The following is a 26430-nucleotide window of genomic DNA, read 5'->3' as shown; positions in this document are numbered from 1 at the left end:
AGGAAATAATAGGATGGTTTTGTTTTTTGTTTTTTTAAACAGAACAATAAATTCACTTCTAAATACCCCATTTTTTTTACGCAATTTAAAAAAAATCTCTCCATCTTCAAAGAACAACTGTTAAAGAGTTGACGTTTTTAAGCATTTGTAGCATAAAGGTAACCGACAAGTAAGTTATCTCTAGCAAAAGTTAACAGTTCCCTAAATTCAGAATGTGCAGCGTAGAGAGCATTTATAAATCGTTTTACTGACAAGCGGGCCTAGGAAATGTTTTCTTTATGTGGTGGTAGAGAAGGGGTTACATGGGCATTTTGCCAGAGTATTGTTTGAAATAACTCACTTAAATAGTTACTTACCAGCCTTCTCCATTTTTCCATCAGTTCAGGTTTCGCTGTGGTTACATGCTCTCTGTGTGCTAAACTCGCTCGGTGCATTTGAACACTTTCTCATTTTTTTTCCTCTGCTATACTGTAGTTTTTTTTTCTTTTTCTTCCTGATCTATCTTTGGTTCCTCTGCCACGCAGCAACACCAGTAGCAGGAAATGAAGCTCAGAAGTTTTTTGGCTAGCTAGATTTAGTTAGTTAAAGCAGCAGTGCCACTTGCTCTGCAACTTGCAGTTAAGCTGCCGAGTATGTGGGAAATGTTTTAAGAAGCAAAATCACACCCCCTGAATCCCAGACTCACTGGGGCTACTGTAAATGTATAACTAGAAGTGCACGTCTGCACCAGCATGGGCTCCATGGTCCTCGTCTATCCTCATACATGGAACCAACACGTTGACTTAGAAAGTCTTCTCTACCTATCTGTTGGTCTGGAAAGTCAGACATGAATTAGTGCATATTAAATGATATCATGATCGGCACTTGTTATGGTTAATATTTGGAGCAAAACAGATCACAGGATTTAGGAAGACAATGCTGTTATACTTGGCATCTCAAGTGGAAGATGTGGAGTAAGCAGGAATTCAGCAAGTAATTTCCATACAACACTTCGTCTGTAGAGTTTACAGTTAACTGAACATGACTGTTGAATGTGAATACAACAGTTTTGGGTAATGTTGCAGATTGATGAAAAAAGGAAAATAACCATCATGAGCTCGATTGGACAAACTCTTGCAATACCGAACAAATAAATTAGATGCACATTTTATAAGTTTCAATTAATGGATTAGCATCTGGAATCAACTGGGAATTTCTCTTTAGTCTAACTACCAATAGTAGCCACTCATTAGGATACAATCCTAATACGGAACTAATACTCTTCCCCCCTTCCACTGCCACCCCTACACCCAAACTCTCCCTCACTGTCAATAACGCCACAATCTTATCAACACCTAAAGCCTGCTATCTAGAGGTCATCTTTGACTCTGATCTCTCCTATCCTCCCCACATTCAGTTGCTCATGAAGTCCTGTTGTCTTCACCCCCGAAATATGTCCAAAATACGCCCTTTTCTCACTCACGATGCAACTAAAATTCTAATTTACACGCTCATGTTGCCACATCACCTCCTCTCTGTAAGGGTTCCAGTCCAGGATTTTGCTGAAGCTTGCCCTTGCGTGACTGTTGTGGACATATTGGTTCCTGGCAAACCTCTTCCTGAACTTGGTTATTGGCTGCACCTGTTTCAGGGCGTAAATAGCAGTAGTATGTTTTTCTATGTGTCCCTGGCCCCCTTGAGTTCTTGTTCCTGAGCACTCCCTGTTCTTTGGATTCCCTGTTGCCAACTTCAGCCTGTGACCCCGACCACTGCTCTATTACCACCTGCCTTGACCCAAGCCTGTATCCGGACTTGCACCTTTGCCAGCTGCCTTGACCTCTGCTTGGATCACGACTATTCTAACAAGACTCTGTCCCCTGGCTCTGGCCGTTGATCTTATACCCCTACCTCAGCCCTGCGGGTCAGCTTCCTATCTGAGACGAGCGAGATTGCTGTATGAACTGCTAATCAAGATTTCTGATTATATCGTCATTCGAATTCTAAGTAAGTGCATATTTTGTCTGTTATTTGTATATCTCGTGTGTTCACCTTTTTCAAGGAATAAATTATATTTTATCATATCTAGTCGTGTTCAGTTCAACCCATGTATTTTTGGTGTATATTATAGCTTGTCATAAAGTTACCGTGACAATTACCCTTCAGAGTCTGGTGCTTCCTCTGCGGATTTGGTGGCCCCCCACTGCAGAGACAAGTTTCCTGCACATTGACTCCCTTGCAGAGCCTGATGTATCTACAGCAGAACATCCGCGAACACCCCCACCAGAACTCTCTCTCTAAACACAGCCAAACAAAGGTGATGCACAATTACCTGACAATAGTCAAGAGGGGTCAGAGCAAAGTCCAGTACAGAGGTGTCATGGGTAGGGACATGGCGTGCTAGGGCTGGGGCATAGCAAAGTTCAGGGCCTGTCCATAAAATAGGGGATTACCCCTTCTGTGGAAAGGAGGTGACTGAGTGACCCCTGGGACCAATGGTCCCTTCCCTAGCAGCGTAGCATGAAGCAGAAGGCATCAAAAAGTAGCAGGCTCACACTCACTGCTCACTGCTTTTGGTGCTACCGGTGGTGCAACGAGCTTCTTGGATGCCATCTTGGTGACGTCATCTGTAAGGGCCAGCCTCGCGAGACCACCGGAGCAGCTCACGCCCGGCGCCATTGAGTGACGTCACTTCCGGTGAGACTGGAAGTTTGTCACCGAGCTGCGCACCGGACGAGGCTGCACCCGGCGCCTCAGGCAAGTAAGCCGCAACAGTCTCAGCTGTGAAGTAGGAACTTGACGGCTCACCCACAGCAAGGTAGGGGACATCCATCAGTTCCACGACAGGCAGCATACTGGCATCTTCGGCGTCATCTGCGATGGCGGATCTCATCGGACACTCCGGAACCTCAGCAGTCTCAGAGAAGGACTTCTTCTCTGCAGGTCCCGCCTGGTAGATATCCTCTTCTTCACTTAGGGGGGGACACTTCCGCCAGGACGCAATGCCGAGGCGAGTTAGTTACCCGGGCGACCATACTTATGGAGCTACCTTGCTCCGCGTTCACCTGGGGACCCACTCCCGACACCGCTGGGGCAGTCCACTCACCCTCGTCGGCATCGATAGGTACTCATCAGAAGCCTGGTACCGTCGGTACCCTCCTCATATGCCGGACCGGCCATTGTAGGGCACACGGTCTCACAGCAGGGTCCGCACCAGCAGCTGAGGTAATAGTTGTAGGTGGCACCGGACCACTGGAGCCTCCAGCCACATTTATAAGGGCGCACGGGCCCGCAGCATCCGTGGCAGTAGGAAACAGGAAAGAGACCGCACCAGTCAGGGTAACGGCTCTCGAGATAGGCACACACACCTCCGCAGGCACTGGGCTGGCAGGCCGCAGGTAGTAGGTGCCACAGTGCAGGCACCGCGCATCTAGGCCAACAGGGCCACTAGGCAGGCGACAGTGTGCGCACAGAGCGCAGATGAATTTGACCTCCAATCCTCACCATCAGGTAGCCACCTGGGAGGGAATAATTGGAAACTTCCAAATCGTTTCCTTCGCTAGAGGCAGCCATATTTGCGGTGGTTCCTCACAATAATATAGCAGCTCCTCTCTCTCTGACAGCTCACAGTAGAATGAGCTCTGGGGTCTGCTCTCAGGACTCCTCCCATCTGGGACAACAGCTCCGATTGGCTGTTACTCGATCAGCTCCTCCCCTGGGTGAATCTCAGAGGTGGGGCTAATATCATCAGTATGACTTGACTCAGCATGAGCCAATCAGTATAAGGGGCGGCACCCTTCGTTTGGCGCCGAAAGCTTGCAACTCTTTCTGCAAATTCTGCAAATCTTACACATCATCCCATGCAGTCCCGTTTTCTTGGCGGGAACACCATTTTGGACTCATGCACACGTACCACCACGCGGTGGACGCCATCTTGGAAACCCTGTTCTTGTATGAAAATGTTCCTTATGTTGCAGCTAATACTCAGAGACTATTCTTTGGCAGGCAAAACCTCTTTTGAAGTATATCTCATCTTGCTATTAATAAATCCAGCTCTCTGTGATTCTTGGTGCTTGAGACTCACTACTCATAGGATACTGTGATACCTCCTTTCCGGACAATACCCACGGACTTTATGCCACCCCGTAGGCACTAATACTGTAGACCCTTCCTTCAGCGGCTTCTGGGGACCACCCAGGTACACCCCCTTCTAGGCATCCTACACCTATCAGTCCATTTAAGGGTGACTTAACTCGAACAGGACCATAGCTATATCACAACCCAGACATCCTTTGGGCAGAGCAGGCTGCAGCTTCAGGCAGCTAAAAATCCCCTTGACTACCCCTGTCACCCTCTCTTTCTTTTTCTGTAGAGCTAGAGCTGAGATGCTACTTTTCTCTTCTGGTTTTGTGGCTGCTATGTTAAACACTACTCCTCCAGCTATATGAAGCTTCCTTCCAGCATACTATGTTCTGCCACACTCCAGCTCAAGTGCCCTTTTTACTCGGTCAGCATAGCTTATAGTTCCTATAGCTGCGAAAGTGGGCCCTGGTTATGGTATGCCGGGGCCCCCAGGCAACTATCACTAGCCCCCCTCTCACAGGTACCCTTACTGGCAGCATGCTGCCACACACTGAGTCTCAATCCCAGCGTGCAATAGCAAAAAAGACGGTGTGAAACAGTGCTACAAACAATATAAAAAGTGTACTTAATAGAAAACAAACACTGGCAGCCAGGTAAATACTGTCAGGAAGCATGGAAAAAAAGAGGATACCGGCGCCACAATAAATTTAAAGCAAAAAGTCCAAACCATAAAGTGTAAAGTCCAAATGGAGTCCTTAAATGAACTGGTGATGAAGGAAACTCACATCAGAGGGCAGTGCAATATGTGGAAAGAAGAAAAAAACAAATTATGGTGCAGTATGCCAATCACTGTTGACTAAAATCGTATCAGACTAACAACACAACACAAACATAACAGACAAACGTGAACACACTAGCAAGGCTAAAAATATTAAAACAAAGCTAATTTATTAAGACTAATACTGGATTCCTGGAGGATCACTGAAAACACAAGCATCCGGAGGGGTAAAAGTGAAACCCTACTCACAAGATACTGGACAATATTAGGCAAAACAGACTGGAATCGCGCAGATGATCTTCAAAGATGGCGACCGGAGCACTCTCACAGGTGTCCCCACGTGACAGGGGTGGACGGGGAGTCACACGAACTGCGGGACTTCCGGGCGGATATGACGTCACGCCTCACGATACTCCCAGAGATAACGTTCCTCCTTCACTCCTCTTCTCCCACGGCTTCACCACGGCTTTACCAGCTGTAATACAATGTCCTCCACGGGCCAGATGCAGCTCTCTATTAGGAGGGAGAAAGACCACAGTGGGTCTATATCCAGCAGAATAAGGAACTTGCAAGTCACCCTTGTCACGTGGGGACACCTGTGAGAGTGATTGGCATACTGCACCATAATTTGTTTTTTTTTCTTCTTTCCACATATTGCACTGCCCTCTGATGTGAGTTTCCTTCATCACCAGTTCATTTAAGGACTCCATTTGGACTTTACACTTTATGGTTTGGACTTTTTGCTTTACATTTATTGTGACTCCCAGCGTGCAGTTACACTCTAAGCCTCAATCTCTGAAAAGCTGCTCTGCTAAGCCTAAAAGCCTGTCCTGTTTATCTCATCAGCGCCTCCATATGTAACACTGCCCCCCCCCCCTCTGGGACATCCACTGCTGTTACTAATGTGTGTGGTGTGGTACCTGTTAGGCTCCAGGAAATACTGAGTCGTCTGCATGATGGTAGTGAGACCAGGACAGGCTTATGGTGATATCTGAGTTTCTTGTTGTTACTTCAGCGCCTCCAGTTATGATGGGCTCCCAGGTTTCAGGACATCAGCTCCCACCACAACACCTCTTACCCCTCCTGCCCAGGAACTGACACCCAAGCAGAGGTATATTGAACAGGGTTTATTGTGCATCACTGCAGCTCTTCATTGGAGCAGAATGGAATCTCCGAAGTCCCAGACTTCTGAAGGGTGCATACCCCAGTAGTAGGGGGCAATGAGTCTTTATGGTCCCCAGGCGTGAGCATGCTTTCCCCCGATGGGGAAGACTGACAGCCCTTGTGCTCTCTTCTCCTCACAGCACAAGACTGACTAAATGTGGTACTCCCACTTGGAAGTCTCTGGAAGGGGCGGGCTCATGGACTGTACCCAACTCGGATAGGCTTACACAGGCCATGAGTCACCACCTTACTTCCTTCACTTACAAGTGGAGCATAAAGGGGGGGTCACTGACCCATAGATTAACCTGTTACTGCCCTGAACATACTAGGGGCTTACATAACAGATACACTATGTGGGAAAGAGAGGTATTATGGGACATACCCTGTTACATACAAAATAGATGAATTGATGTATTAACTAACCAATTTAAAAGAGTGTCATAGAACTTCTAGTAGCTGTTTTGGTTCTTGGGAAATGTCGTTTCATTTTAGGTTGTGATACCTTCTGTGGTACAAACATTAAAGTTCTTCATAATTGAAATTATATGTATGAAGTTTTTTTTAAACATCGCAAGTCACTTCTATAAATGTTCAGTACACATGAGGAAGAAACCTGTTATATTGATATTTTCTGAAAGTAAAAGCAATGAAAAAGAGAACATTGGTGGGGAATATAGCTTTTGTTCATGGTCAAGGAAAAATAAATAAAGACTTAAAGATGTGTGCAAGGTTCTCCCTCTAATTAACCTGTGTGCTGTAATAACTTATTTATGGTAGTTCAACAGTTTGGAGAATTTGGATATTCTACCGATCGGCAAATTTTTAGCCCGGGGGCAACCAACTGGCCCAAGCATCAGGCGGCCCACACACCATACACAGACACACCAGATGCACACACTATACACACACACCATACACAGACACACACTAGATATACGCACCATACACACACCATACACACACCATATACTACGCAAGCTCTATACACACAAACGCACAATAAATATGCACACAAGATACACACACATATAGGTAGAGGAGGATAGAAACTTGGCATCGAGTGGTGCGGAATATCTGCACTACCTCACCGACTCGGTACACCTGTGGGGAGTTGTTGCTGCTGAAGCCACTGAAAGTACAGCGGTCCAATCTGCACAGGGTGCAGATGGATGGGGAATGATAGAGGCTGCTCCCACCCAAGAGAGGCTTCCCCATAGAAGAAGGAGTGAGACCTACCCTCAAAGAGAGACTGCCGATCATCCCCTCCACAATAAGATGACTCCCCTATCATATGAATGTTGTGAGTGTAGCTGCCTCATGTGCAGGTGGAGGGGGGGTGACGGGAGGTGAAGGGGGGGTGACGGGAGGTGAAGGGGGGGTGACGGGAGGTGAAGGGGGGTGACGGGAGGTGAAGGGGAAGTGGAGGGGAAATGGAGGGGGGAGGTGAAGGGGGGGGAAGGGAAGTGGGGTGGGGGGGAAGGGAAGTGGGGTTGGGGGGGTGCGGGAGGTGAGGGGGGAGGTAAGTGACAATTAATGTATCATGTGGCCGCTTGCTCCCCCTTCCCCCAGTGTCTGCCGGTCGTCTGTCCCCCCCCCCCCCCGAAACCTTGCGTCTCTCCCCCCCCCCCCCGAAACCTTTCGTCTGTCGTCCCCCCCCGAAACGTTCCGCCTGTCGTGGGCCGCTCACTCACCCGCCTGCTCGCTCACTCACCCGTCCGGCCGCTCCCTCACCCGTCCGCCTGCTCGCTCACTCACCCGTCCGCCTGCTCGATCACTCACCCGTCCGGCCGCTGCCTCACCCGTCCGGCCGCTCCCTCACCCATCCAGCCGCTCCCACGTGGATGTGAGGCGGGAGGCAGCGTGTTGTGGCCGCTCCCCCGCTGTGTCCCGGGCACTCGCTCCGCTCCCCCTCTGACTGTAGCGGTGCCGGGGTGTGAGTTTGGGGGGTGGGGGTGTGAGTGTGTGAGTGTGTGAGTGTGTGTGTGTGTGTGACCTTTGGCCCGTCACTCCGCCTCAGGCCAATGAGAGGTGTGCGGGGGCGGGCGGGCCAAGGGAGCCATCTCATTGGCCTGAGGCGGAGTGACAGGCAAAAGGTCCAATGCGATTTCCTCTAGGGACACAGGGAGACACATACAGACACATACAGACACAGACACATACGACGGTTTGACAAATATATAGATAGATATTATAGATATTATATAATATAATATTATGTTATACTATACAATATATTATATCATTATATTTTATGTTATATTATATATATAATACATTATATACACTATATAATTTATGTGTGTGCTGCGTATCTTATTGCCAGCGTAAAATATTTGGTGTATTTTAGTGTTAAAAATGCCTTCAGGAACGGAACCTTTCATTTAAACAGTGTTCCTATGGGAAAACGTGTTTTGCTTTAAGACGTTTCGCTATCCAACGCCATTTTGAGTAACACATTGTGTCGGATAACCGAGGACTGCCTGTATGTATATATATCGTGATATATTAAAAGTGGTTAATTAACCAAAATAGTGTTGTTAACTACACAAAATCTGCGATAAAACAAAATAAATTGATTTGCAGCTCAAACCCTTTCTTGACTGTTTTTTCTCAATCACGTATCACCAGTGGTCCAAGTGTTTGGGGAACGCAGATGTTTATGAAATAGAAATATACAAAATATAGTGCAATATGTACTGTATAAACAGTAGTGTGATCTTTCAGTCTCTGTATCCTATGAGATGTGTACTCACAACTTACTCCTCTTTACTATATATTTCTGAAAGCACTGTATGTCTGTCTGCCTGGCCTGTGTCCCTCAGGCCAATGAGATTGCTCCCTTGGCCCGCCCGCCCCCGCACACCTCTCATTGGCCTGAGGCGGAGTGACGGGCCAAAGGTCCAACACACACACACACTTACTTAGGGGTAGGGGGGGGGGGGGTGTTACATACATTAGCAGCATGTATAACCCGGGGGGTGGGGCTCACAATGTTAGCAGCACATCTCCCGGACTCTTACCCGCCGGTCCCGGAGGCTCCGCCGCTTCCTCCCCGAACATCAGCCTGCAATCCAACTCATCACAGCCGCAGTGCGCGGCGCTCATCAGGACCCGCGCGCACCTCCTCCTCTCCCCGGGTCTCCCGGTTTCCCGCGCTTTCCCCCTCCCTCCCCCCGGCACCGCTACAGTCAGCGGGGGAGCGGAGCGAGCGCCCGGGACACAGCGGGGGACTCTCACCTCACCACGGCTCTCACCACTCATAGGCCACTCCCTCACCCGGCACTCTCCCTCACCCCCCACCCGCTCACCCCCCCCCCCCACCCACACACACAGAGCACGCACTGTGCGGCTCTCCCCTCACACAGGCCGCTCCCCGTCCCCGAGGGCGCTCCTCCGGCTGTCTCCGCTTCTCCCCGCGAAAGGCACACCACCTCCTCACCGGAGCGTCTCAGCCTCTCCGCTGAGGACCCCGAGGTGGAGGAGGAGGGCGGCCGGTACCCGGATGAACAGGAGCGCGGCCGTGTGCAAGGTGAGTAAACGCAGGGGAATGGGTTATTTAACGCATCCCTGACTCCTCCTGCCCTTTGCCCCCCCTGCCCTTTGCCCCTCCATGCCCTTTGCCCCCCCGCCCCTCCCTGCCCTTTGCCCCTCCATGCCCTTTGCCCCCCCGCCCCTCCCTGCCCTTTGCCCCTCCCTGCCCTTTGCCCCCCTGCCCTTTGCCCTCCCCGCCCCTTGGCCCCCTCCCTGCCCTTCCACGCCCCTCCCCCCCCCGCCCTTCCACTCCATGCCCCCTGCCCTTCCACGCCCGGGCAACGCCGGGTATATCAGCTAGTTCTTTATAAGCGTTTTCACAACAGTGGTGATATGATGAAATAGTCTGTCTCAGGTATTCTTTTGAGCCCCTCTGGTTTCCTCAGGTTCCGGGGAAACGCTTAGAGTGGCACTATCCTAGTTGAACGGAGGACACAGTATGCAGCGCTACCTACCCAATCGCCCGACCCCGATCCAGCCGGGAGATTCAGACCGGAAGTGCGGGACGTGAGACTGAGCAGAGCAGAGGGAGGCAGAGGGAACGCCAAGAGACCTCGATCGGCTGTGCTCCAGATGTTATCCAAATGCTAATTTGTCTTCGAGACCATAAGTGACCAGACCAGAGGGGCTCAAAAGAATACCTGAGACATGATGAAATAGTCTATCAACCAATGTTGTGAAAACGCTTATAAAGAATGAGTAATTTGTGAGTACACATCTCATAGGATACATATTGAAATATCACACTACTGTTTATAAATATTGCACTATATTTTGTATATTTCTATTTCATATACATCTGCGCTCCCCAAACACTTGGACCACTGGACATACATGGAGTGAGCCTACCTTTTCAGTACCACTGCCTCTCCTGAGTCTTCTGACAATGCGGACCCCTGAGAATTTTATCTGTATGATAAATGAACAAAAATCAATAAGAAAATAAAAATCCTTGTCCTTTAATGTGTATATATCTTCAGATTTATACTCCTGTAAATAATAAAACTATTTGTACCGTGCAGCTCTTTCTACGCTGTGATTGCTATTATACACATCAATAACACGTTTTAAATAAAAACAATATTTATTATAGGTGTACAGTATCTTTCTGCTTATCGAGAAGCTTTGTGGTAAAAGAAACATTTAACATTAGAGTGTTTCACAATTCCTGTAGGTTAATGGAAACCAAGCTCACTTCTAAGCAACATGCAAAAAAAAATAACCGATAAAGTCCTGGTACATCCTTACTTCTATGTGAGCTCATCCATTATTTACACTATTAAAACAATTTTTGTCAGAATGTAAAAAATGGATTCGTTTGACTAAAATATTTACGGTTTATGCCGTTAGGCTCTGTTTTAATATCATTATCTTCCTTGCAATGTATCAAACGAGGGACTTACAATAAACATGAAACATACCCTTGTTCAGGTTCGCCCATGCTCTCCAACCAGCACTGACAGTCGTCTGCTTGTATATTTTCCAGAAGGATGGCTCGCAGTCTTAAGAACTTGTCTGAATGAGTCTCCCAACCTGTGAAACAGTTTCTCATCTCAAACATTGCAAGCTATTAGTACACCGTACATGTTACACTTGTAAAGAGCTGAGATTGGGTCAGGGCGATTATTATCCAGGCGTACCTTCACATGTTGTCTTTGATAAATGCGTATGTTTATCTTTGATTTGTTCTTCACATTCCAGTCAAACCCTCCCCTTTAGGAGCTGGGAAGTTTTGCCGATCCCAGAAATGCCTACCTCTGATAAATTACACAGGGAGCTTAATTATTACTAAGGAGCTAGTTAAACAGTAGAGCTTTTTGCAGCATTGAGCACGGAAATGACCAACTTCTTCCCACAGTCTTTGTGGTATAATTATTTCTGGACTTGTGGTTTGGGATGCCCCCTGGATGCTGGAACCCACTCCTTAGAACTCTTAAAGGTGAACTCACCAGGCTGAAATGTTCTTCCCTTTTTTTGTTTTTTAATTCTTGCTCTATGTGTATCATTTGTGTGTATTTTTTTATTAAACATTTTCTTAAGATAATGCTCTGTGGGAATTCTGTACCTGATTTGCTGCTCCTTTCTGCTGATAATAATACTCCTTTGCCTTCTGACAGTACAAACCAAGCTATAAAAAATGATTAATTTCTTGGGAGGAAAATAAAGCTATGAGGTCAAACTTACTGTGAGCCATACAGCAGTTAATGTCAATTTTATGATTTTATCTACGTTTTTTTCCCCCTTCCACGAGTGAATGCAACAGCAGCAGCAATAAAAAGCAAAGGGAGGCAGAGAACATTTTTGAGTCTCTGCACCTGTAAAACCCTCAGATAAAACCAGGTCTTCATATTTCTTCAACCGAAATATCCAGAAACAAATTCTTAGAGCTGCACGATATACATTCCACGTAAAGAAAAGCACAACATTCTTTCTGAAATATACATAAGTAAGAAACAAACAGAAGAAACTTTAACTAAGCAACTTTCAGGGTTCAACCATTTCTTGGTTATATAGCACATCCTGCCATCGAATTCCTTTTTTGTACTCTTAAATGCCAATACTTCAAAGTATTTAGTAAATATAGATGTGAATATATATCAGGCGTGGCCAACTCCAGTCATCAAGTCAACGACTGAGACACTGATTGAGCCATCTGTGCTGAAGCAGGGATATCCTTAAAACCTGTGGCTCTCTTGAACTGGAGTTGGCCACCCTTAAATATGTATGTATTTATATATGTATATACACACACACACACATCGGCGGCCCATCTCTCTCTTCAGATAGAGATAGGCGAGGGGAGATGGTATGTGGCAGCGGGCACCTGGCGTTAGAGGATAAGCCGGCAGATGAATGAGCAGTTTCTACAGAGGCAGAGCAGGACGGCAGGGGAGGAGCGCCCTCTAGCAGCAAACACCGGAAGTAAGGAAGACTTCCGGGTCAGACCGCTAGAGGGCGCTCCTCCCCGGCCGTCCTGCTCTGCCTCTGTAGAAACTGTTAATTCCTCTGCCGGCTTATCCTCTGTTTAACGCCAGGGGCCCTTAGCCGCCGCATACCATCTCCCTCCGCCTGTCTCTATTACCACCCACAGGTAGGCATGGAGGAGGAGGGAGAGAGATGATGATGATGATGATGGGAAGAGGTTATGATGAGGGGGAGAGGTTATGATGAGGGTGAGTGAGAGGTGATGATGATGATGGGGAGGGATGATAATGAGGGTGAGAGCTGGTGATGGTGATGATGAGGGGGAGAGCTGATGATGGTGATAATGATGATGGGGAGAGACGAGGAGGAGGGGGAGAGATGATGATGATGATGGGGAGGGGGAGAGATGATAAGGAGGGGGAGATATGATGATGATGATGATGATGATGGGGAGGAGAGATGATGGTGATGGGGAGAGATTATATTATGATGAGGAGGGGGAGAGATGAGGATGAAGGGGGGAGATGATGAGGAGGATGAGGGGAAGAGATTAGATTATGATGAGGAGGGGGAGATATGAGGAGGATGAGGGAGAGAGATGAGGAGGACGAGGGGGAGAGATGAGGAGGACGAGGGGGAGAGATGATGAGGATGAGGGGGAGAGATGAGGAGCAGGAGGAGAGATGATTATGATGGAGGGAGAGAGATGAGGGGGGAGAGATGATGAGGGGGGAGAGATGATGAGGGATAGATAATGAGGAGGGGGAGGGGGAGAGATGATGAGGAGGGGTGTGGAGATATGAGGAGGGATCATGAGAGAGAGAGGATCAGAGAGAGGATGGGGGAGAAAGAAAAAAATTGCAGTCAGTATTAATATTAATGGGGCCCTAAAAAAATTTTTTCCCTGTGAACCTGTGTATGTCTAGCTACGCCACTGATGTGTGTGTGTGTGTGTGTGTGTGTGTGTGTGTGTGTGTGTGTGTATGTATGTATATTGCGACGGAGAACGTAGAACCACTGGGATATCCACAACACACCCTAGCGTACACATAGAGCAAAAAGCAGATCCTCCGCTCCGATGCAGCCGCTACAGGTGCCCCCCACCCCCACCCACCCTAATGTGTCTCACCCCAGTCTAGTTTGTCCTGTCCGTCTTAGTGATGTGGTTTACGTGTGGTTCGTTACGTCTGTCTCATGTCTTGTCTACGTGTCACTGTTTTGATGACAAAATTGTGTATTCTGTAACGTATGCCAATAGGTGGTGATATTATGTATGCTCTGTAATACCAAATAAAAATGAGAGTTATAAAAAAAAAACCAATGTATCATACACAGCCAGGCTATAAGATACCACCGCATATGCTCTGACACTGAAGACAGAAACAGACATCTCACGACCCTGACCGAATCGTTCAGACAGAAGGGATACAAACCAAAGACTATTGCCAGAACTATTACATCTGCACTAAAAGCCCCACGAGAACACCTGCTACAATACAGACAGAGAGAACCTACCACACGCATACCACTAGTTGCCACATACAACCCTACCCTGGAGGGAATAGGAAAAATAATCAAAGATCTGCAACCCATGCTGGCAGAGGATGGGACATTAAAAGAAATCTACCCCAAACCTCCCATTCTGGCATTCCGGCAACCACCAAACCTCAAACATAACGAACTTAAAGACACTGATAATGGCACAAAACCGTGCAACACCACACATTGCAAACTCTGCAAACATATATGCCAAGATCCCACAGCCAGGTCACAACCATGGAACACTAAATGTTAAAGGATCATACTGCTGCACATCCAGGAATGTGGTCTATATGATTCAATGCAACAATTGTGACCAAGGATGCTACATTGGGGAAACCAGCCGAAAAGTTCAAGGCAAAATGACTGCACAGACACTATACTCCACCACAAAGGAAGACACTGCTCACTAGTGGGACATCATTTCTCACTACCAGATCATTCCATAAATGATTTAAAAATGAAAATCCTCAATGGGATGTCTAAACGCACCCAAGAACGGAAAACATTTGAACTCAGAATGATAAGACTCTTTGACACCAAAACAAGAGGACTTAATGCAGATATGGGGTTTCTCACACACTATCACAATTGTTTGTAATTATCCTGCCTGTCTATCTAATTATCCACATCTCCCCCCCCCACCCCCCACACACCACACACACACCGCATCACCTTTCCCCTCCATGCTGTCCCTTGTCACTTTTTAAATACCCTTCCAATGTCTTCAAACATCCCTTTCTCACCCTACCTTATCTACATCTGTTTGTTTTTTTTTGCTTTCATTACCTCTGCTTCAGCCATAGATTCCTTTGTTAATCATTATTGAGACCTGAGGAAGAGAGGAGAACTCTCGAAAACTTGTCCTATGACATAAATTGTTAGTCCAAATAAAAAATGTATCACCTAATACGGAAGAACGCATTTATTCCGCACTATCGCAACTGGACTTACACGGCTATCTCTGATATATATATATATACACACACACATTCACACACATATATATATTGTCCAAAGAATGACCTAGGCGTAAAATATGTGGAGAGAAAAAAGAATGGAGGGAAAGAAAAATATCATAGGGTAGTATGTCCAACCACAGATATCAGAATTGGTGAGATATGCACTTACAGTAAGTTAAATCTTTATAAGCCTTTTGTCCACCCCTGGGACACAGCTGGAAGATGTATATACCAGAGGGAGGGGGATCTCCACACAATGACATTGCAGCAACAGGATCCTCTGAGTAGTTGTATGTTAACCTGGACAAATGACTCCCGTCTCAGGGAAAACACCCCATTGGAGAAATAGGGGGAAAAAAACACAATATAGTGGAAAATCGTTTTAATATAAAAATACGTACGGTACTTGTGGAGCCGTGAATTAGCAGCAGGCTGTGTAGGGAAAGTTTATAGTAAGGTTATACACCTCTCACTGTATGGTATTCAGTTTAAAGTTTATATTGTAGAAGCCTCCTGTGCTTGCTCCAGTCTCACCCCGAGTGGAGGATACCAGGACAGTGGGTTAAGTAGAAATAGCCACGTTAGCAATAGTGCAGAGTAAATTAATACTTCAGTATTAGGTAATACCTTTTTTATTTGGACTAACAATAGATATTATAAGACAAGCTTTCGAGAGTGGGAGAAGACGAGGCATCTATCAGATAAGCTCTGTTTGTGAGTGCCATTCTTTGCACTTTTTAACTTTCGTGATACATTAATATGTACTTCACTAGAAGGTGCTTATTCTATTTATGCTTCTATCTCCACTGCCCTTTTCATTATTTAGGAGGTTGAGAAGTCACCTCCAAATGAAGCAGCAACGACACCCCTTTACCCTGATATAATACCAAGGAACTGAAACTGTTCCTTTATTCTGCAGTCCTTGCTGGGGAGACTTCTACATTTTATGTCTTTGTTTGTAATTACTAAAAATGTATGTTATTTGTTTTATCGTGTAAGTCATTTGGTGCTGAAGTGTGTACTACTGTGTCATGCATTGCTGGCCTTTACCATGGAAGGGTTAGCAGTCAATTTTCATCTAACAGTCCAACGGTGTCTGCCATGGACATTCTGTTATAATGGTTGTCTGTGGGAAAATTCAGCAACAAAAAGAAGCTAATCAATGGACTTTAAACTCAGGCTCTTCTGAGTTGTTTTAACTCTTCGACTTCCTGCAGTGCTATTCAACCCATTTTATGCCCTATTGCCAGTAATACAGTAGGTGGTAGAAGCAGCAAACACTGGTAGAAATGCCCAAATACCCTAAAGAAGAGACTTTCTTAGCAGTTTCTGGAAGACAAATGCCATCATTTTAATATGCAAGCTGAGTGAGGAAGGAACCACAATGTGGGGGATAACATGAACTTGAGGGAATATTGAAATCAAACAGGGCCATCGCAAAACAAATCACTCTCCTAACACGAAAGGTTTGATTTCCACTTTATACAGGACTCTAACACGGCGTAAGAAAAATGTATGGCGCTTTGGGTGAGGGATTTGGGGATGTGACGAGGAGATGCGAGAACATGTTTTAAAAAGTTTGCACACTCATCACCCCCTCTTTTAAACATCCATTTTGGGGTGCTGCGTTTTTAATTTCATCCCCATGCAATCCCATTTCTTTGTTCAATTGAGCTGGGTTACGGTCAGTGATATTGGTCCTCGATGTGTCCACTGCCATGTTAGCAGCTTTATAACAGGTCCATAAAATGTTATAGTATGCTATAGTATGAAAAGATTGTTGTGTCTCAGCACAGGTAAGATTGCTACAGTCACTGTGCAAGTTAAGCTTTCACAAGGAATTTCACACGGGTCTCCAATACAAAGCAAAATTACATTTACGGCTTCATTTTAAAACTCCATGATAGATGCTGTAATAAACGTGGCGGGGGGTGTTAAGTATTTAAATCAAACTGGTACTTGAGGGGTTAACATTGTTTGGAAATTATGTTAAAAATATAAGCAATTGTGTTTATGACAGGTCAAGTGAGGAGGAGAACTGAGTGTGAGATGCGGGATTTGATAGGAAGCCAGGAGAGGGATTTCAGCAGGCGAGACGCTGAGACAGATTTAGGAAAGAGCGGGGTGATTCTGGCAGCAGCGTTTATTTATTTTTATTTATTTATTTATAAAATGTTTTACCAGGAAGTAATACATTGAGAGTTACCTCTCGTTTTCAAGTGTGTCCTGGACATAGTTAATGACATGTAACGGGTATTCCCCCACCCAATCGCATATAGAGTGTATGTGAGGGGGAACCTATATGTTACCAGGTGTGGTGCAGTATACCTGTCAGGCTCACAGGAGGTCTGAGCCTCCGCTAGTGAGAGCCTGGGGTGAATCCTCTGGAATGATCATCTAATTACAGCGCCTCCACCTGTGCAGGATTCTAGGAGTGTAGAATGTCCCCTACACAGGACCCACATATATGAACCACATACACCAAGGTATAAATAACACAGGTTTACTATATGGGCAAATAACACAATAACATCACATCACATCATACTGTATAGCAACACAGCCGTGTTATGGCAGCTATAACCTTGCCCCTAACTGGGCTATACCTTTACACCCCCTTCCCAACCCCGTATCCAAAGAGTCCAAGCCCACCCAAGTGTGTGAACAGGCCTGTCACATGTGAGGAGCAATTTAAAGTTGGTGCACGTGTGGAAGGTTGCAAATACCTGCCCAGGTGTCTCTACACCTGGGTGTCTTCGCAAAGGGTCTACCGGCGCCGCTTGGTCCAGCGCTGATCTGTACCTCCGCGTGGGGTGGGGTCCCGCCGGACGTCCCACCGTAAGGACAGTCTCTGGATCAGCAACACAGCTTACAGGAACATGCAGCAGACTATCACTGGGTCCCTGCACTGAGGAACTACACAGGGTCTCTCCCTGCTTTAAGGAACTGCACAGGGTCTCTCCCTGCTCTAAGGAACTACACAGGGTCTCTCCCTGCTCTAAAGAACTGCACAGGGTCTCTCCCTGCTCTAAGGAACTGCACAGGGTCTCTCCCTGCTTTAAGGAACTGCACAGGGTCTCTCCCTGCTCTAAAGAACTGCACAGGGTCTCTCCCTGCTCTAAGGAACTGCACAGGGTTTCTCCCTGCTGTAAGGAACTACACAGCTGAAGGGGCACAGGGTCCTTAACTAAGGGCCTGTCCCTATGAACACCCACCCTCACTAGTGGGGAGTCAGGGCCTCAGCTCTAGCCTGGGGATTTCTGGCCTAGGGCAGAAGCTCGCAGCTCTCTGCCCCCCTTCCTTCCCCCACTGTCTACTTAGCCTGACTAACTCATGTGCTTCACAGTCTGCTTCCTGACTCTGCACACAACAATGTAACCTTCTCCAGCAGGAGAAGTTGCAAGCTCTATTGGCTGTCTGGCTGCCTGTGACCAAGGTGAAGGTGCAGTCCCCAGAGGCTGCTGGGAATTGTAGTCCTTTATGGCCCTCTTTAACATTGGGGCCGCGTGTGCGCACTATAATGGCCGCCGCTACTCTCCATGGAGCCTGTTCAAACCTGTAATGGCCACCGCATCGCCCTAACTGCGCATGCGCGACTTCTAGGGGTCCTTCCTGCCTCCCTACACTTTCCTGCGCTAGGTGTAATGGCCGCCGCAACTGCAAACGCGCACAGCGCATGCGCAAACGCGCACAAGATGGCGGCGCCCTGTCACTGATGCCGTCGGGAGCCGCGATCGCCCCTGCAACTGCCTGACGGTGCGGGGGTACCCGCTACTCTGAGCAGGTGAGGAGGGCCAGGGGGGACCCTGCTACAGACAAATAATACATGGTTACAAATACAGTTACATCAATGAACAGGGTATACATTATATACAATACATTGCATGCACAGCTAGAGGAGATGTATATTATAGGCGTATGTAACAGTTACAGACCAGATTAAAATGTGAGAAAGCCTTAGTTTTGAAAGAACTTAAACTGGTGGTGGATGTGAGAGTCTCCGGTAAGTTGTTCCAGTTTTGGGGTGCACGGTAAGAGAAGGAGGAGCGGCCGGATACTTTGTTGAGCCTTGGGACCATGAACAGTATTTTGGAGTCAGATCTCAGATATTAAGTGCTGCATGTGGTAGGGGTGAGGAGCTTGTTCAGATAGATGGGTAGCTTGCCCAGAAAGTATTTAAAGGCAAGACAGGAAAGGTGAACTTTGCGCCTATACTCAAGTGATGACCAATCTAGTTCTTTGAGCATTTCGCAGTGATGTGTGTTGTAGTTGCATTAGAGAACGAAACGACAAATTGAATTGTAGAGGGTGTCAAGTTTGCTAAGGTGGATTTGGGGTGCCGAGCCATATACTATGTCTCCATAGTCGATAATTGGCATTAGCATCTGCTGTGTGATACGCTTTCTGACCAGCAGGCTTAGGGAGGATTTGTTCCTGTAAAGTACACCTAGTTTGGCATAGCTTTTGGATGTCAGCGTATGAATATGCATTCTGAATGTTAAGTGGGAGTCAAACCATATGCCCAGGTATTTAAAACTACTAACAGGATTTAGGGTGGTGTTAGCGATGGTTCTGATCTGGAGCTCAGTCACTGGAAGCTTTAAAAATGTAGTCTTGGTCCCAAATACCATTGTTACAGTCTTGTCAGTGTTTAAAAACAGTTTGTTTTTTGAAATCCAGTTTTCGAGTCTCAAAAAGTCAGACTGAAGTATGTGTTCAAGGTCAGAGAGGCTATGGCTGTGCGCATATAGGATTGTGTCATCTGCATACATGTGTTTTGAAGCTTCCTTGCAAGCTGTGGGAAGATCATTGATGAACACTGAGAAGAGTAGGGGCCCCAGAACAGAGCCTTGCGGGACACCGCAGGTGATATCCAAGGGGTTGGAGTTAGAGTCTGAGATAGACACATGTTGGGATCTACCTGATAGGTAGGACTGAAACCAGTTTAAAGCATGCTGCCCTATTCCAGAGCTCTGGAGTTTGTTAAGCAGGATAGCATGATCAACAGTATCAAAGGCCTTTGCAAAATCTAGGAATATTGCACCAGTGAGTTGACCGCGTTCCATTCCACACTGGATTTCATTGCAAACTTTTAGCAGGGTAGTTACGGAAGAGTGTTTGGGGCAAAAGCCAGATTGGAATTAGCTAGGGAAAGGATAGATTGTAGGGGAGACAGGTGAGAGGCAGGAAGGCCGGACAGCAGGAGGTTACAGTAATCGAGACGGGAGAGAATGAGGGCCTGAGTCAGAGTTTTAGCAGTCGAGTAACAGAGGAAAGGGAGTATCTTTGTAATATTGCGGAGGAAAAAATGGCAGGTTTTAGATACGTTTTGAATGTGAGGGGAGAATGTGAGAGAGGAGTCGAGTGTATATGTTCTTGTAATAATCCTTTTTATATATCTAAGCGCTGTCTTTTTGAATATTAAAACCGAACTTTAATAATTGATGCTTTGGGCTCTGAACTGTTTGCTATGTATGGGAGTAAAGTAACTTTTTGGACTCATTTTGCTACAACAGATGTTTGTGTGTTAAGTTTATAGTTTTATTTAATAATCAGGGACCTTAGACCCTGGCAGATATATATTAATAGTCCAAGTATAATGTAAAGAGTTCCCATTCTAGAGAGACCCATTTTGGCCCCCCTAACTTCATTACACAATGTAACCAATCGTCTTCATAGTCCAAAATAGGTGCACTCACGATACCAGGTAACAAATAGCCACGGGTGCACAGCAACAGTGGTCCCGCTGGATGCAGAGCCACAGGTACATCAAAAATAGCTGGGCGAGCGATCGGGTGACGTCATAGTTGCGACGCGGCAGAGCAACATGTGAACTGCAGGCAGGAGGCAGCTGGAGGAGACAGGGAGGTGTGGCCATGAGCGGTTCACCCTTCATTGGCTGAACCGCTCGTCTGACTGGCCCGTCGCCTGAAGAAAACAAAATCCCAGGTCGGTTCTCCTGTCTGCCGCACTGCAGTTCCAGTCTGCGCACGCGTCACACTTGGTAAGTTAACATTCATTGGATTGCAGCAATTTGTTTTTGAGCCACGTGACAGTGCGCAGCATGGCGCCACCGTTCGAATTTGGGTATAATCACGGCCTAAGTCACGTGCCCCCTTGTGTGCTGTCTGTGACAGATGGTATATTGTGACAAATTTGGGGGAGATATTGTTCATTTGAGGGACCTTTGCAGAAGGTGTAAAGTGGGCCAGCTAGAGAGCTGTGTATTAAACCTTGTCCCGTATGCAGGTCAGGTGCTCACAGGTGTGCCGTACGTTACAGATACCAAAATGGTTTAAAGCTTTCTGAGCCATTATCTCGGCAGCTTTCAGTAAACCAAATACAAAAAAACAGAACTTGCACTGACTGTGTTAATAATAATAACTGGTGCTAAGGTCCAGTTCCTTCACCATCAAGTACAACACACATACAGAGAAAAATGTATGTCAGACCAGCACTCATTAGTTGACTAATGAGGTAGCAAGTTTTTATTTGTATGAGTGCTGGTCTGACATACATTTTTCTAAGCTTTCAGTACACATACCGCACAGGAATATTTGAAGGTATTACATATGCTGTTAAACCATTCCAGGGACTCTCTGTTTTCTAGATAAATGCCTACAAAATGCTGGATTCCCCTGTTATTCCACGATGTTACTTCTCTTTGGCCTGACCACTAATGTGGTGCTTAGAGGCTTTTTACTGATAATTTGTCCAACAAATAAGGGTGTATACGGTATATAGTACTTTGGCTGGTCTAATATTGATAGCACTTTTGGGGGTCTTGCTAAATACTAGGGCTAAGTTAGCAATGTTTCAAGCATTGTAGATACACATCATTGAATCCTATCCACAACACATCCCCCTAAATACAGGAGTGGGATAGTCAGGCTTTGCAGTGGCAGTAATCCTCTTCTGTACTTCACATCATCTTGTAAACAACATTGAAGTCATGCTTTCCACTTGATTTATTTGATACGGTTGCTTAACCATCTTTGCAATTCAGTAACAGCACATAACTACTGGCCAAAGTACTGGATGTCTCTGTACACCCTGGAAAGGAACATTCCAGAAGAGATGGGATTTTTGTAAAGCACACACACAAAAAAAAAAAAAAAAAGGAAGCAAATGTTTATTGAAATGGTGAGTGAAATGTCATAACATGGGGCGGGAATGTACAATGTTTTAGTACGTTATACTTTCTGCTGTTTAACTGTTTGCTCCTGTTCAATGTGTTGAACTCTCCATTCATTTGTACCGAGCTGAAATCTTGAAAACGGCTTCACAGAATATGGGCTGGTTGTTATTATTTATTTATGTTCCGCAGAGCAGTAAAATGGGGGACCAGTGGTTACACAATAACATACATAAACAAGAAAAAACAAACACCAACTGATACAAAAGAACTGAGCTCCCTGCTCATGAGCTTACAATCTGCGGGCTTTAGAGTATAATTGTTATATATTTAATTGTATATACTACAGTATAGTTGCTAGGAATCTGCATTAATATGTATGTATCTCTTTATTTATATAGCGCCATTAATGTACATAGCGCTTCACAGCAGTAATACACTTGACAATCATATAAATATTATGTAAAATGTCTCCTATTTGTTTTTAAAGTGACTGCTCCAGTTGTGTGGTTTAGATTGGGCCGTGCTGCTTATTCTTATTTTAAGAACAGACAGGAGAGATACATAGAATACTGTGATCACTTTGTACTGTCCACCTAAACCACATTTTGAAATCGCGAAGTTTCTTGTTTTGACCATGAACGTGGACAACTCCATTATTCTGAATTCTGCCTTTAAAGGAAACCCATCCTCTCAATACATGTCTTGGAAAACACCACAATTTTCGATGCAAGTCTCCATAAAAGAATTTGCCAACTCATCCTAAATCTGAGGGGCAGCTGGAACTTGCCCAGTTGTTAATGTTCTCTATTATCACTGGAATAAAAGTATAATGAATCTCAGGATGTTTTGGGAAAGAAGTAAAAAACAAAAAGCAGAACTAAATGATCCACCCCACGGACAAGATGGTTGATATCAAGGCTTCCGCTAACCTAAACTATTAGTCTGTCCACTGTTTTCCACATGAGAAGGGTAACTACCTCAATGGCAAACGTGGAAACACAATGGCCACCCTAGCTACGTACCCAAGGAGAAACAGGTATATTTTTGTGTGAGTTTCCTCTAGATTATCAAAGTTTGGTGAAGGGAAAATAATTATGGCAGGAGATTTCAATGCGGTATATGATATAAAGCTAGATAAAATAAATTCGCCCCCCCTCCCCCCAAGATACTCTGAACATGAAAGACCCAAACGATACAGATTTAGCAAGATGTATACAAGATATAGCATTATGGGATATTTGGAGGGTCCAACACCCTAAAGACAGAGACTATACATTTCACTCAGCATCTAGTATTCTCTAGAATAGATTTTTTTTTATAGAACACAGTTTTATAGAACACTCACTAATCCCAGCAGTAATAGATTCAAAAATCAACCCAATCACCTGGTCTGATCACGGACTGGTAACGTGCACGTAAAAAGATATCAACCCTATTAGGGTGAGACATATGTGGAAGTTGAACGACTCTCTTCTGAGAGAACTCACGGTGGTTGACGAAATAAACTCACATTTAACAGAATTTTTTTCTATTACGGATACACCGGGAATGGCTCTCTCAATGATCTGGGAAGCACAAAAATCATGCACGAGGGGAAACTTTATTGCTATTGCTTCTTTGATGAACATTACATGTACAGCTCAACCCCCTTATAACGCTGTACATGGGGTCCAAAGAATCACATCGCTTTATAAGCGGATCGCGTTAGAAATATTGTACAATTATATGCATTGTACAATAAAACATTTAAGACACCACTAATCGTGTTGTAAAGTTTTCATAAATCCGAACATTGGGAGCCACGCTTGCATCGCGTTATAAGCGGATTCGCGTTGTAACGGATCGCGTTATAACGGGGTTGAGCTGTATATTGTGTGAACTCAGGGATAATACGGCACGTGATATTTTATATATGTGTTTGTAATGTTCATCCAACCCCATTTTTTCATTGTTCTAATTTCCCCCATTTTAAAATACATTTCTTAGGTGGTCATATCAATAAAATGTGCCCATGTTTATTACTTTGGCACAAATCCCTTTTTCCTAAAATGCAATAGTTCCGTTCGGGGCACTATAACACGGAGACTCTGGCTCTCCATGGATTAATAAAATCCCCCCAAATGTTACTGAGATTTTCGTGTCCCCATTTCGTTACTCAGGTGGCACATTATCAGCGACTATAACTTCGGACTTTAATACGATTTGAAACAAATGACCTTATTTTATACACGATTGCAGATGACCTCCTCACATCTTTGTTTTCGCTGTTTTATCAGATTATACCCAAAGCCATGTCATCATGCACAGTACAGTACAGTATGCCCTTCCACATCTCGAAAGCAGAAGGTCAATCCAGACCAAGAATTTTTGACAAAATATCAATTTTATTGCTGCTTTTAATCAACCAAATCGCTGATGTAAATATGTTTGATAACGGTTTGTGCAACAACATCCCCTCGATAAATTAACTCTACTGACTACAAATCATGAGGTTTATTAAAACAAGATCTGTATCTGAGTAGCAGCACATACAGCAAGTGAAAGTTGAATTATAATTTTTTTACGCTTCTTACTGTTGCCCAGCATTAACCGCACACTCAACACACTACTCAAATTGTTAACGCAGGTGTTTCTGGAAATGCCATTGACAAGCAATGCGTGTACATGGATTGTGGAAATACTGTATAAACAATAGCCCCTGTTAACACTTTCACTACTGTAATGCAATGCTTCGATCGGGTTAATCAAATACACGTGTATGTTAGAGTCTCCTGGTTTCAATTCTGAGGCACAAAAGGCTGAATTTAAAAAAAAAAAAAAAATGCTCATATTGCTTTAAATAGGATTTATAATCTTTGAAAGCTGGTATTGTTCCCTTGCATGTGTATTGCACCAGTTTGCCAGTCTTTTGGCCTTTCTGCATAATATTTCTTACCGAGTAGGAAGTGTCTTTTAAAAAGATCGCTACCATTCTAAAGTCATTTTCCTATGTATGTATAAGATTATACGTCTACCATCAAATCATGTCCACAGTGGTTTACAACATTACAATGGGAGGTACAAACAACACAAACAATGTGAATAAGTGCCACAGGTAAATGGAAACATAACACTAAAGGAGACCCTACACCAAAGAGCTTACAATCGAAGTGTTGACACACTTTTTCTCAAAGAAACGCAATAATCTAAATCTAATTGGCCAGAAACACATTCGGATCTTCTTCTAAATGTAACATTCTAGTCACGTTTCAATAACAAACTGTTTCTTTTAAGTTCTTACTTTCATCTGGCAGAAATATTGCACGTGACGGAACCGACGCTCAAAAACAACAACACGTTTCCCCACATTATCCCATTCCCCTTTCATAGCTGCGTTAGCCTTTTAGTGCGTTAACCCCATCACCGCCACACGGGCTCGCCACGCAATGCATTGCAAGACCCGCTTGCAACCAGTCGGAAGTTACACCGACATGGACAAGGCTGGCAGTCATTTAGAAACCTACACGGTTATATGACCTCTGACGAGAAAACAAAAAAAAAACCCCAACAAAGAAAATAGAAGAGCAGCAAAGAACGAGAACGGGTGACAATTGCAACTTTTCCCCTAATATCTTGCTGAAAATAAAAAGCAGATAATACTCACACTGTTTTTCGTGTCAGGCAGCGGGAAAGTTCATGCACTTGACCGCCCTGTGTATGTAAGTCTTATCTAAGCACTAATGTCTGACAGCCTTATCAATCTGTATGATGTCTGGGGGCTGGGAGGAATGTGTGGCCTGCAATTGCTGTTCTTGTATATCTCACAGGGGCCTGTTGACCAATGTGGTTTCCATGACGAACACGAGGGGTGCTCAAGGCCTGCAAATTTCATTAATAACACAGCAGGCTGAGTACCTGTCTTTGTGTAGTTCTTTCTTTGAATGTAATCCAGATTGGTAGCATGATTGTAATAAGTAACGGAAGCGCTTTAGAAAAAAAAGTTGTCTACTTTTTAAGAAATATTACAAGTGGAGATATACAGTGGAAGCACTGTATGCAGGAGATAATGGGGAAAGGCAAAGGGTTGCAGACCCTTCTGAGACATGTGTATGTGCTCACAAGTGGTATTTTTATTTTAAGAAATATTAACTATTTGGGGCATATAGCGCACTGCAACAAGTTTGAACAAAGTAATAGGCTTGCAAAATAAGAAATGTTGTGGTTCTTTATAGAGCTTTTGAAACCTCACATGACCCTTTTTGATGTGTTCTGTCTTCTTCACAGTACACAGTAGGGTTGCCAGGTGGCTTCTCCAAAAATACTGGACACAATGGTGAAAGGTGCGACGCGCTCAA

At 45.2% G+C, this 26430-nt stretch overlaps 1 protein-coding gene across 10 annotated transcripts in view; it reads right to left on the bottom strand.

Moving 5' to 3' along the window:
* The window catches only part of EPCIP (exosomal polycystin 1 interacting protein), a 29508-nt gene extending 3638 nt beyond the window's left edge, over positions 1-25870 (bottom strand). The window contains exons 1-3 of one of the 10 annotated variants that reach the window (XM_075593868.1): positions 25740-25837; positions 10954-11065; positions 10382-10441 (exon numbers count right to left, since the gene is read on the bottom strand). The gene's annotated coding sequence lies outside the window, so the exon portion shown is untranslated. Of the gene's footprint in view, positions 1-356; positions 5351-9798; positions 10174-10381; positions 10442-10953; positions 11531-25739 lie in introns of those variants that run through there. The other 9 variants (XM_075593867.1, XR_012800386.1, XM_075593865.1 and 6 more) reach the window with 9 other exon arrangements.
* Between the last annotated feature and the right edge of the window lie 560 nt (positions 25871-26430).

This window comes from Ascaphus truei, chromosome 3, assembly GCF_040206685.1.
Source record: "Ascaphus truei isolate aAscTru1 chromosome 3, aAscTru1.hap1, whole genome shotgun sequence".
Lineage (NCBI taxonomy): Eukaryota > Metazoa > Chordata > Amphibia > Anura > Ascaphidae > Ascaphus > Ascaphus truei.
This window is presented reverse-complemented; position numbering and strand designations above follow the sequence as displayed.